Here is a 14,021-nt window from a genome sequence, read left to right as displayed (position 1 = left end):
ATGGGCCCAGCACCGAACTCTGAGGAACTCCAATAATAACATTTGTCCAAGAAGAGCAGTGTCCATTGATTACCATTCTCTGTCATCTCCCACTCAACCATCCCATTATCCATTGTAGCAACTTATCCTTAATGCCATATACAAAACAAAAACCTGAGGAACTCCACTAATAACATTTGTCCAAGAAGAGCAGTGTCCATTGATTACCACTCTCTGTTGTCTCCCACTCATCCCATTATCCATTGTAGTAACTTATCCTTAATGCCATACCTCTCCAATTTGTAAAGCAGTCTTCCATGTGCAACAGTATCAAAAGCTTTCCTGAAATCTAAGTATATAATATCAAAATTATTTTTGGCATTCAGTTCCTTTGTGACCACATCATAGTATCTATCAAATTGGTCAGAGAAGACCATGCTTTAACAAACCATGCTGTGTCTTTACTACTACTGCAGTCTTGTCTAGATGATCCTGCAATGCTTCTTTAACCAATGACCCCATTATTTTCCTCAGAACACAAGTTAAAACTAACAGGTCTATTTGCACACCTCCAGTCCATGGGGACTTCCCCTGAGTCTAAGGAAGCTCTCATAATTATGGCTAAGCATTTTTTTATTTCCTTTGCTGCCTCCTTTAATATAACTGGATAGATGCCATCACCCCAGGGGCCTTCCTTATATTTAACTTCAACAATTTCCCCTCCACTTTGCTCTCAGTTATTACAAAATCACTTAGCTCCCTGTTACAATTTGATAAACTTCTGGCATTCCCCTTGTTAAATAACTCCTCATGTGTCAACGTAGATGCAAAATACTCATTCAGTTGATCAGCTACACGAGCATGATCATCAACAGTCAACCCATCTATGTTAATTGGTGCAATCTCATTCATCCCTTTCCTTCTAGAGTTTACATAAGTAAAGAACTCTTTGCTGTTTTTCTTTGCATCCTTTGCCAAATATTTCTCATAATCTGCCTTTGCCTGCTAACCTCCTTTGTGACTTGATTACAGACTATCTTATATCTGCCATAGGCTTCTGTGTCAGCTGATACTTTATATGCATCCCATACATTTTTCTTGTCTGCCACGAGCCTCATTAACTCATCTGTGTTCTTTAACATGGATGTACAATTTTTAAATGACATTGAAAATAAGGTAAAATGGAACAATTTATAGGGCAATTTTCAATGACTGACTTAATTGTGATGTTTTTGCTGAGTTGTTATTTTGATGTTGCATTAACCTTCTCATATTGTGGTCAAGTTAATTGTGGTCATATTGATCAAGTTAACGTTCCTTTCTCAGACACCATTCCATCCTCCAGCCTGTAGATCAAGGTTCACTTTCACATTTAAACAGTATTTGGAGAAGAACCACGATTCAGGTTATTGCTGATACCAACTGGAAGGAAGAACAAACTCTCACACAATTTTGTTATTGCCATAACATCAAGCCAAACATAACAAGCCATGCACTGTGACAGGTTGTTGAAGAAAGCTTTACTCTCAGTTTCAACTAGGAAGTTTTCCAGGCAAAGCAAGAATACATCACAGAGGAAGGTTTAGAAATAGTGAAAAGCTTTAATCTGGAATTGGATACCAAAGATAGATGTGATTGAGTTGCGGGAGTCTCTTAGAAAAAACCTCACTACCAGCCAACACTTTGCATTTTCTTACTAATTGGTGTTTTTTTTGCCAGTGGCTTCCTTGCACTACATGATGAATACTATTACAGTAGAATGTCGGTTATCTGGAAGTCAATTATTATCCGGAATAATTTGAAATGCTGATTTTGATTCTTTTTATTTATTTTTTTTATTAGTGGTAGTGTTTGAGACATGTTTATTGTGCTACGAGAGTATTTCTGTCTGTTTTTTTTTGTTTTTTTTTTAACCTCATATCTAGTGAAATGTTGAATTAGGACTGATGGGTTTTCTCGGAAACCAGGAGTGAAAAGAGTTTAGTCATTTGCTTCCGTGAACCCAGTTTTCCATGACATATTTTGTTCTCTTCATTTTATATTATGTTTAGTTTAGCTCCAGATTGGCCCAAAACTGTGAGATTTATTATTTTTCTGGGTAAAATACCAACATAAAGAAACATAAAAAAAATACAACGTAAAATACCTACAGTAAAATATCAACATAAAGAAACAGTACTGAAATGTGCAGAAAACCAGGAAGAATGCGATATAATCAAATTGATATTATTATGGAACTTGAAAGATTTAGCAGCAAAAAAATAGGTTACAACAAAACGAAACAAAAAACGATTGAAGATTATTTAAAAAAAATTAAAATTTTTCCACATAAAATTTGCAGTAAAATAGCTATCCGAATATAAATAGATATGTAAATGTTTATGTATAATTTATTATTATTATTTTTTTAATTAAAAAATTTGTTTCTTCCATGCTATTTAGTCCTTTTCTTTTACCTTAATACATTATAACAGAATTCATTTAATTTTACCTTACGTTTGATTATCCAGAAAAATTTTGCTGTCTGGAAGAGGTCTGACTTTAATTATTCCAGATAACTGAGAATCTAACTGTACTCTAATAAACTTCCAAACCCGTGTGCAGTTTGGAAGTTTACCTATATTTAAAGGACTGAGTATGCTCTCTCGCCAACACTCTCCATTCCTGCACCCCCAAACCTGTCCAAATTCTAAATAAGTTTGATTCCTCACACCATTTTTCCAAAACTAACATTAAAATCTTAAAAGCTGTAATAATAAATTATACTATATCAATGGCTACTTACCAATGCTTCATGTTTGCACCACTTAATAACACCATCAACTTTTGCTGTAAGCCTTTCTGAATCATTGTTAAAGACATCTCCAAATACTTTTAGAAATAAATTTCTAATTTTCTCCTTGTGGCAATCAGAATTAGACTGAGAATCTCTGTAAATAAGGAGGGAAAAAAAAAAGTGTTGGGCCCATTGTTACTTAACAAAAAAACAATTTTTCATAAATTACCTAACTTCTCCACATCTTTAGAAATTCTGAATAGCCATTCAAATTTTCAATTTGTGCAAAATGAGTGCTATTTCATTTCAAACAGGATTACTCCAAATATATAATTGGTATTATTATTAGTAATAGTAATAAATGATGCTAGAAAGGAAGGTTATAAAAAAAATAAAAGCCAACACTCTCCATTTCACCTGTCTATCCCCTCAAACAGTTTATCTAGTTCTTCCTTGAATTTATTCAACCTGCATTCCCTCATTCACAACACTGAATGGAAGATTTGTTCCAGCAATTTACCACCACTCTGAAGGCAAATTTTTGTGCATCTCAACTGCAACCACCCTTCCTCAATTTGAAATTATGCATTCCCCCAAAGTGTGTAGTCTGAGCAAGGGAAGGATTCCATCAGTATTGGAGCTTATTCAATCCAATCAAGGCCTTAAATATCTCAATCAGATCTCTTTGCAGGTGCCTAGTACCTTGCATTGGTTGATATTAAACTTCAATTGCCATTTCTCAGCCCATCTGCCTAATTTGTCTAGAATTTGTTGCATTAGCATACTCTGATTACTGTGATTAACTACTATGCCAATGCTGACCTGCAGGAGCTACTAATAACATTAGTCCAACAAGAAGAGCAATACCCACTGATAACCACTTTCTGTCTTCTGCCACTTATTCATAGCAGCAACTTCCCCTTAAAGTCACACTGCTCCAATCTGAATCTGTATAGCAGTCTTTTATGTGCAACAGTATCAAAAGCTATTTTTGAAATCTAAGTATATATATAATCTAAGTACAAATGTAGACAGTGAAAGAAATGTGGAGACACGGTGTCACTCAAACATAAGTGATGCTGAATTTGAATGTGGGGTACAGTGTATACAGGTAAGACAGATAAGACAAGACAGGGCAGGAGTGGTTGAGGGGTTATGCTCTTAGTTAGTTATAGTGTAGTTACTGCTATGGATAAAGAGATAGTTGAGTGGGAGAAGACAGAGTGGTTATTAATGGACACTGCTATTCATTTACTGATGTTATTAGTAGAGTTCCCCAGGATTCAGTGTTGGGCCCATTGTTACTTAACAATATTTTTTCTATATTTATTAATGATAATGATGAAAGTATATCAGGTATATCAGGTATATTAATGTGTAAATGAGAGAGAGAGAGAACAAGATTTTTTTTTTTTTTTTTTGGTTTGGTTTTTTTTAGGAGCATTAGCAACTAAGGCCATATTGCTCTGGGATATGCGATGGTCATTCCCTGACCTTTCCGCATCCTCCGTATTTGGTGGTGATGGGCTCGAACCCCGATCTGATCAAGAAGCATGTGCTACGCACTGCTGCTCCTTCCCACCTGGCTATGGAGACGCCAGAGAGAACAAGACTCAGAAGTAGAGAGGAATCACTAAAAAAGAGAATATGATATCCAGCTCAGGACCCCTGGGTGTGCCAAGTCCATACTCACCAGATGTGAGCCCTTAGATGATAACAAAAGTTGGCAGGGTGATTAATGACAATAATCGAGGTATGCGCTGCAAGATCTAGAAAAATTAGGCAGATGGGCTGAGAAATGGAAGTTGAAAGTTAAAGACATTGACAAATGCAAGGTACTGCATATGAGTAGCATTAATTCCAGATTAATGTATAAACTGTGGTACTACATTTGGGGTAGTGGAAAGTGAAAAAGGCATGGAGATAATTGTGCTGTCAGATATGAAGTTCTCTGAGCAATGAATACAGTCTGCCAGGACAGCTCATGGTGTTTTGTCAATGTTATATAGGAACTTTGCTAGCAGAAATCCTTATCTCTGCAAGCAAAGTAATTATCCAATTGTACAAGTCAATGGTTAGGCTGTATCTTGAGTAGTATATACATGTCTGGAGGCCTCATTTTAGGAGAGAGAGAGAGGATGCAGATTTTCTGGAATGAGTGCAGAGAAGGGTAACAAGATTGATGAAGGTGGTTTTAGCAAGAAAGGCTTCATTTCTGCAAATTGTATTAAGGATTTGAATGGAACAAGCTCACTGCTGATGGTATTCTTCCTCTTGCTCAGACTAAACACAAGGGGGCGAAAATTAAAACTGAGGAAGGTGTGTTATTGCAGAATAGGTGTACAGAGGTTTATCTTCATCCAGCATGTGGTTGATTGTTGGAACAAACTTCCATCTGTTGTTATGGAAGTGGTTATTTGAATAAATTCAAAGAAGAATTAGACAAATTATTAGAGGGGGTGGACAAGTGACAGTTTCTTTTTTTTTTTTTTTTTTTTGGCTGATGCTTTAAAAGTTTGCATTCTTACATCATATATGCCACTACTACTACTAGTATTATTAATATCAACCTTGATGTAATGTTGGTGGAAGGAAAGAGACTTTCCTCCCACTGAAAGAAAACTAAAAAGAAGCTTTTTACATTAAGAAATTTAGCCAAGTGGCTTTAAACAGAAAGAAGGGAAGAATTAAAGTGAAACTGTGGAATGGGCTTTTCAACAGTAAAATTAAGTAAAATTAATGAAGATTCACTTCAAAACAGAATTTTTATTGTTATAAATAATTTCAGAACTAGGGGCCATAAATTCAGACTATATTGCAGTAAATTTTCTGGCTAAGCTAAAGAAAGCCAACAAAAGAACAACGAGAAACGTTGGATAACTTACGCGGAAAATTAGTTTCCTGACACTGGACTCTAGCGCTGCTCGCTCGGTAAACACACAGTAGGTGTTATCTGTTAGTATTAGTAATGGCCGCGTGATGCAAGAAAGTCTATGGCTTATGCTGCACCAACCAAAAAAAAAAAAAAAAACAAATAAAACAATGATAAAAAAAATAATAATAAATAAATAAATAATAATAATTAATAAAAGAAAAGGAAATTAAACCTATCATCCTATGCGCTTCCCTGACCCGAAGGTACTATCCAGATGACCTTTGAATTTCTCCAAACTGTCAGCCTCCACCACCCATGTAGGCAACTTATTCCAGTAATTTATAACTCGATGGCTAAAATAAAACTTCCTGCAGTCCAATCTAAACATTTCCCCCAGTAACTTGAATTTATGTATCCTACTTGAAAATTTCGTCCTTATTCATTTTACTGATTCCTCTCAGAGCCTTAAACACCTCAATCAAATCTCCTCTAATGTGTCTAGTTTCCAAACTCTGCAACCCACATATTCGAAGTCTTTCTTCATAAGGACGCCCTTTTGCCGATCTCACCAGGCGATCTCTACCCGTCTTTGCAGCCTTTCAAGAAGCTCGATGTCTTTCTTTAGGTGCGGTCTCCATACTTGAACACAATATTCCAAGTGTGGTCTAACAATAGCCTTATATAATGGGATTATCACGTCCCTATCTCTACTTGCAAAAGTTCGATAGATCATCGATAGGAAACCATGGGCCTTCCTTGCAACCTGTTTACAATGCTCAGAGAATTTCATGTCTGACCGTATCGTAACACCCAAGTCCCTTTCCTCCAGTACTGGGTTTAGTTGAACTCCACCAAGTGAATAAGTTATTTTGGGATTACTGTTTCCCAGGTGTAATATCTTACACTTTGTTGGATTAAAGCATAGCTGCCATTTTTCTGACCCTTCCTGAAGTCTATCTAGGTCTCTCTGAAGAAGCTCAGCTTGACAGTCATCATTAACTACTCTACCAATTTTAACATCATCTGCAAATTTAGACATCATGCCCTCTATCCCTTCATCAATGTCGTTTATAAAATTAAAAACAAGAGTGGTCCTAATACTGATCCTTGGGGAACCCCACTTCTTACATCAACCCAATCTGAGGAATAGCCATTTATCACAACCCTAAAGCCATCCTGCTATCCATCTAAGGAATTTCCCAGTGATTCCAACCTGTTACAGCTTATAAAGCAACCGCTCATGTGGGACTGAGTCAAAAGCTTTGTTGAAATCTAAATAAACAATGTCGAAATTATTCCCTAAATCCAGCTCATGAGGGACCCTTTCAAAATAGCGAACCAGATTTGTTAAACATGATTTTCCCTTTACAAAACCATGCTGAGTATCCTTGAGAATTTCATTTCGATCCAAATGATCCTGAATTCCACCCTTGATCATTGCCTCCATGATTTTCCCTACCACTGAAGTCAGACTGACAGATCGATAATTTCCCACTTCACTCTTAGAGCCACCCTTATGTTTGGGAGATACATTGGCACTTTTCCAATCCAACGGCATCTCCCCAGAGTCTAGTGATGCTCGCATAATTAGCCTCAATGGTTCAATGCACTGACTTTTTAATGGTTCAATGCACTCACTGTTATCTGTCTGGAGCCGAAATCGAGAAGGATATATTGATTGACAGGTAGGCATGGCAAACAATGAAATGATTGGTGGTGAGCACAACAGTTGACAAGCTACTGTGTAGTCACTGGTTGGCATTATAAAGAACGATGCATAATAGTTTTCTGATGAATGGTAAACAGGTAATAATAGCAATGAATCTTTTAAAGATGGAATAAATTTGTAAGGAAAATAAAACATTGGTTGATTTTTTGATGAATGTGTATTTCTAAATATGACTGTGATTCTAAATAAAAACAGTTAGGTTACACCCTCCACTTTGGGAGGGTTTCAAGCTCCCATGGGATTCAAGTGGAGGTAACCTGACCTTTTTTCACCATTATGAAAAGCATTCATTAGGGCATGTGCGATTAGGGCAAGTTACCATTAATGCTACTAAAGTGATACTAAACTGATGTTATTGTGTGTTGTGTTTGCACACCAATCAGCACATGTTTGCCACACCTACCTGTCAATCAATATATCGTTCTCGACTTTGCTCCAGACCGATAACACCTACCGTCTGTTTACCGAGCGAGCAGCGCTAGAGTACAGTGTCGGGAAACTAATTTTCCGGTAAGTTATCCAACGTTTCTCGTCGTTCTCGTGTTGGCTTCCTTTACCTTTGCCAAATTTCTTTTAGGTACCAATTGTAGATTAGTTGTAGCTAGTCTGTAATCAAGTCACAAAGGAGATTAGGCAAGCGAAGGCAGATTACGAGAAATCTTTGGTAAAGAATGCTAAGAAAAATAGCACGGACTTCTTTACTTATATAAACTCTAAAAGGAAGAGGATGAATCAGATTGGTCCACTTGATATCGATGGTTCGACTGTTGATGATCCTGCTCAGATAGCTGACAAACTGAATGAATATTTTACGTCTACATTCACACATGAGGAGTTATTAAGGGAGGAAAATTGGAGAGCAAAGTGGAGGAGAAATTGTTGAAGTTAAACATAAGAAAGGCACCTGGGGTAGATGGGATCTATCCCATTATATAAAAGGAGGTGGCAAAGGTGATTATATCCCTTTGTATAAGGCAATGGTCAGGCTATGCCTTGAGTACTGCATACAGGTCTGGAGGCCTCAATTTAGGAAGGATACAGAGTTGCTTGAGCATGTATAGAGAAGGTGAAAAAGATTGGTGAGGGGAACGATTGCATTACACACTGGCACTATGACCACCATATCTCTACATGATAATGCTTAATAAACCAGCAATAGGACACCATGGGCTTTCCTCGCTGCCTGTTTACAGTATTATAACTCCCAGATCCCTTTCTTCCTCTATTTTTTTTAAATTCAACTCCAAGCATGTAATTTATTTTGGGTTTGCTATTCCCCAAGTGAAACACATTCATTTTGCCGCATTAAAAGATAGCTGCACACCATGGCTATTATTATATTAATACCACCGTTATATCACATGAAATTAATAATATAGTTTATTACACAGTTCGCCAACATTACTATACATTAAAGTGACATTTTGGGTATTTTAACCGATACCCATCATTAGACCATGCTTAATAATTGGTTATTAATAAATTTGTAGTACTACACTTGGGGTAGTGGAAGATGAAAGGGACCTAGGCTTGTGCAATTTGATATGGGGTTTCTGAGCAGTGCAGATGGGCTGCCATGTGGCTCATGTGGTTTTGTCAAGACATACAGGAATTTTTCTAGCAGGGATAAGGAGGTGATTATCCAATTGTGTTAGGCAGTTGTCAGATCTCATCTTGAGTGCTGCATGCAGGTCTGGAGCTCTCATTTTGGAAGAGATGTAGAGCTGCTGGAAGGTACAGAGAAGAAGGGCAACGAGATTGGTGAGGGGCATAAAGGGGAACTCTTATCATGTAAGCTTCAATTCTGCAATTTGCAGCATCTAGAGACTATCTAGGCAACTGTGATGTAATCTTGGGGTGATGGTTCTTGAGGTTGTTCCAGACATTCTCTCAGATATGCCAGACAAGCTGGCTGTACTTGCTACCTGGAGTCTAAAACGGTGATGGAACTGATTTTCGGATGACACTCAAGTCAAGGGGACCCAATTTCAGCGAAATGTGGATGGTCTGTAACAGCAGATCCTCTGCTTGCACCATCACGATGGTGGCACTGTTAGTAATCTGGGGTATAACTCCTATGCACAAGCACCCTGTGGGTGACCACCCAGGTATGAACCAATGTACGCAGGGGTCGAGGTGTGGCACACACCACATGGAGGAATGCTGCCCCTCTGTGTTACCAGGCAATACTAGATGGTAGATGACTGTCATCAACTGGTGCAATACCACCACTTTGCTTATTGGAGGCTTGCAGTATGATTGATGACTTTGAGGTTATGTATGATGAACATCATGGCAAGATCCAACCTTCCTTACATTTCAAGGGTACAGCTCTAAAACGGTGTTCACAGGCCGCCAGCTAGTTAGTACACTGGACCAAACCTATTGGTAACTCTTTAGGTGGCTTCCGGATCAGACAGTGTAAAATCTGCTACCTCTACTCTGATATATAGTGACTGGAGGGAGTCCGAGTAGTGTGTATGCGGGGGAGGCATTGTCGAGACCACGTTATGTCAAGGATCTGGTTATATTCTTACCATGTGTACGCCATATCCAAAAATTTCATTATTTCAACAGCATGTTCTCTGCCTTACTTTTTCTTCCTATGAATACACCACGAATTATCAAACTAATAGGGTAAGCTTACCTGCGAAAAGATCTAGACCTCTCAAACACTTCCTAGTTCATTTCACAAATATACGAGGTCTCAATTCTAATCTGAACGATGTCCATTTCCACTTGAAGTCTGCCAAACCCTATGTACTTTTTCTGACAGAATCTCAATTAGCGGTTGATTTAACTACTGCTCATCTCAGTTGCTCAAACTATTCGCTGTATGATTCCTTTTGCCTCAAAGGGGTACTGGTGCATATGTCCGTTCCGATATTCACTGTCAGAGACTTGGTAATTTGGAACCTCCTCTTTTCGATCTTCCCTGGCTTGAAAATATCTCTACCTCGTGTCCAATTCATCTGTTGTCTCTACAGTTTTCCCAACTCCACTAATCACTTGGAGCTCTTCGACTTCCTTTCTTTGCAACTTGACTTTCTGCATTTCAACTTTCCTAACAGTGAGGTAATTTTTCTTGGTGATTTTAATGTTCACAACTCCAGCTGGCTTCCGTTTTCTAATCACACCGACCCAGCTGGTCGGGATGCTGAGACTTTTGCAATTACTAATGACCTTGAACAGATTGTTCATTTACCTACAACAATACCGGACAATCATAACCATACAGCTAACACACTTGATCTTTTTCTAACAAAAAATCCTTCTAAGTACACCGTCGAAGTGAGTGGTCATTTAGGTACCTCACATCACAACTTGGTGATTGTTTCTTCTCCGATGGAGCCTTTATCTCACGGCTATTCCCAACCTCATATTGTTTGGCATTACAAAAATGCAAAATGGGATGACCTGCGAGATTTCTTTTCTTCTTTCCCTTGGTCGGATTACTGTTTCAAAACTTCTGATGTCAACGTTTGCTCAGATCATGTCAGTGAAATTATTCTTGTAGGAATGGAATCCTTTATCCCACATTCCACTTTAAAATCTCATCCTTTATCCTTGGTTTTCCAATAAATGTGCTAAGGCTGTTCAAAAGAAAAACGTTACATATCATAATTGGCTTGTTTTCAATTCTTCAATTTCATTTTCTGCCTACACAAAAGCTCGCAACAATTGTAAAACAGTTATTAATCAGTCCAAACTAGATTTTGAACAGGCTAAGAGTAGAAAACTTGTTTCTTGCCCTAACGGTAGCCAAACATTTTGATCTCTTGCCAAAGCTATTTGCTGCAACTTTTGCTCACCTCTGCTCCCACCTCTGTTAAAACCAGATGTTCTGTTGTCATTTCAGCCAAGGATAAAGCTGACCTATTAGCATCCCATATTTCTTCCAGCTCATGTATTAATGATCTTGGTAAAACACCTCCCACCATTCCCAACACGCTCGATTCAATGCCGCCTGTGGTCTTCCATGAAAAGGATGTGAAAAGGATTTTGACAAAACTTGATGCCTGTTTGTTTGTTTGTTATTTGGTTTTTAGGAGCATTAGCAACTAAAGCCATATTGCTCCGAGGATATGCAGTGGTCATTCCCTGATCTTTCCGCATCCTCCATATTTGGCGGTCATGGGCTCGAACCCCAGTCTAATCAAGAAGTGTGTGCTACGCACTGCTGCTCCTGCCCACCCGGCTACGGAGGTGCCGAAACTTGATGCTAAGAAAGCTCCAAGTCCTGATGGTATTTCTCCACTTTTTCTCAAAACCTGTGCTCCTGAACTTACTCCTGTTCTTTGCCGCCTTTTTTCACTTTTTTATTCCAAAGGTCCTTCCTGCTTGGAAATTTGCTCATATCCAGCCAGTTCCTAAAAAGGGTGACAAATCTCTCCCATCCAATTATCACATTGCAATTACTTCTACTCTTTCTAAAGTAATGGAGACATTGATTAACCGCGAACTCTTAAACTACCTAGAAACCTTTCGTCTGATCAACGATCGCCAGTATGGATTTCGTCAGTATTGATCCACTTGTGATATTCTGGCTTATGTTACCCATTTGTAGAAAAATTCAATGGAAAAGTTCAGTGAAACACAAGCAGAAGCTCTTGACATCTCAAAGGCTTTCGATCATCTTTGGCATAAAGGTCTTCTAAACAAGCTTCCATCTTATGGTTTGCCAACCATTTTTTGTGATTGGTTATCCAGTTTTCCCTCTGATCACTCACTGAGGGTGATGGTAGATGGTTCTCTGTCTTCTATCTTCTTCAATAATGCTGGTATCCCCCCCCCCCCCAAGGTTCAGTTCTTTCTACCACTCTTTTCCACTTGTATATTAATGACCTTTTCCCATTTACTGGAAATCCTATCCATAATTTTGCCGATGATAGGACATTGCATTCCACTTTCCATTTTGAGAAACCTTGCCCTGCTCAATCAGTTTTTAACTTCTCGAATATCCACTACTAATTCTTTAAATGCCTTTCTACAGGTAATTCTCCAGTGGGGCAAAGACAACTTAATTGATTTCAATCCTTCTAAAACTCAGTCTTGTCTTATATCTTGCAAAAAGGATTCTTCTGATCCTATGCTTATCTTTGGTGAAACTCCGATTTCTAGGCAAAACGATATATCTCTTTTGGGGATTACCCTGACTTCTAATCTCTCTTGGCACAAGCATATTACAAATATTGCTTTCTCTGCATCTAAAAAAATTGGTTTTCTCTTTTTCTCTCAGCGTTATTTTTCTTCCAAACAATTATTCACTCTGTACAAATCACAAATCCGCCCACAAAACCTCTCTCAGGCTTCTAGATTCCATTTAGAAGAGCGCAGTTAGGTTAATTAATGACTCCTCTCTAACAGAGTCTCTCCACTCGCTGTCTACTGCATGCCTTTTCTACATAAGGTATGTTCGTGTCAAACGGCACCTGGGATTTCTCCCAACTCTGCGTGTGCTTCGCTGTATCGAGGACAGTACACTGTCAAGCCAAAGACTTGAAAGTGTGTGGGCCGGGTCTGTGCAGTGTGATATGTTGTGCCCATTGTTTGACCAGCTTATTGACCGCCAGGCCCCTAGTGGGGCCTGATATTGCCCATACCCTGCCACGTGGAGGCTAGTCGGGTATCCAGTATTGCAACAAATTGCTCTGGCAGGTCCTGCCGCCTAGTTTCCTGGGATTTCAGTGGCTAGGACCTTAAAAAAAAAAAAAAAAAATGTATGCATTTGACATTAGTGCTTAATGGGATTGCTGTTTGGAAATCGCTGGTTGGGGTTGAACGTTAAAGAAATGTGTTAAAGGCCTAATAGGTCGGGCAAAATTTTGATGTTATTAAATTTAGATGTGAGGCTATACGCTAGATAAAAACTAATAGTGTTTGTTGTCTTAGAGATTTAGATGTTGATTAGAATTTGGCGGCATTGTTAAGGGTGTACCTTGGTCAATATAGTGAGGGGGGAAACTGAATACTGGGGGGAAAACAGATAGAAGAATACGAATGATAGAGTAGGCATCCCCAAAGAGGTCAGTGGAGACGAGACCCCATCAGGCGAAGTATGGGGGATAGGCAGGGAGGAGAGGAGAGGAGACAGAGATCATCTTCCCCCCCTTGCATGGGGATGTGGTTTTAAAGAGAACCAGGTTAGAGTACCCAGTTCAGTTCGCCAATGGCGTGTTGGCAGCAAAGCCGCAGAATGTCTTCGTGAGTGTCATGTCCAAGCAGTGTCGAATCCGGTATGAAGGTCAAGCTGCCCATCCCACTTCGGGGGTGGGATATGTTAGCTGGCATTGGGGAACCACCAGGCGAGGGGGTGGGAGAGACACACATTTATTTCATTCATAATCTGCATTCTCACTCTACTTGCATTATTTATTTATTTTATTTTTTTTAATATATATATATATATAATTTTTTTTTTTTTTTTGTTTTTTTTTTTTTTGCAGGGGAGAATTCAGTGATAGTGTTAGTAAATGTTTGTTAGTACAGTATATGTAAAGATTTTCATTCCTGTGATCACGACATACGGTCGAAAAGCGTTGTCAGCTTCAGGAAGGAAAATCGTTTTGAATATTTTCGTTAGATTCTTTTAATTGCGTTAATTTGATTTTTAATTGTTTTAAATTGATTTGAATTGTGTTAAATTGATTATTTAATTATTT

This window comes from Mastigoproctus giganteus, chromosome 13 (assembly GCF_048544385.1).
Source record: "Mastigoproctus giganteus isolate SK-2022 chromosome 13, ASM4854438v1, whole genome shotgun sequence".
Lineage (NCBI taxonomy): Eukaryota > Metazoa > Arthropoda > Arachnida > Uropygi > Thelyphonidae > Mastigoproctus > Mastigoproctus giganteus.
Note: the sequence above shows the minus strand (reverse complement) of the source record.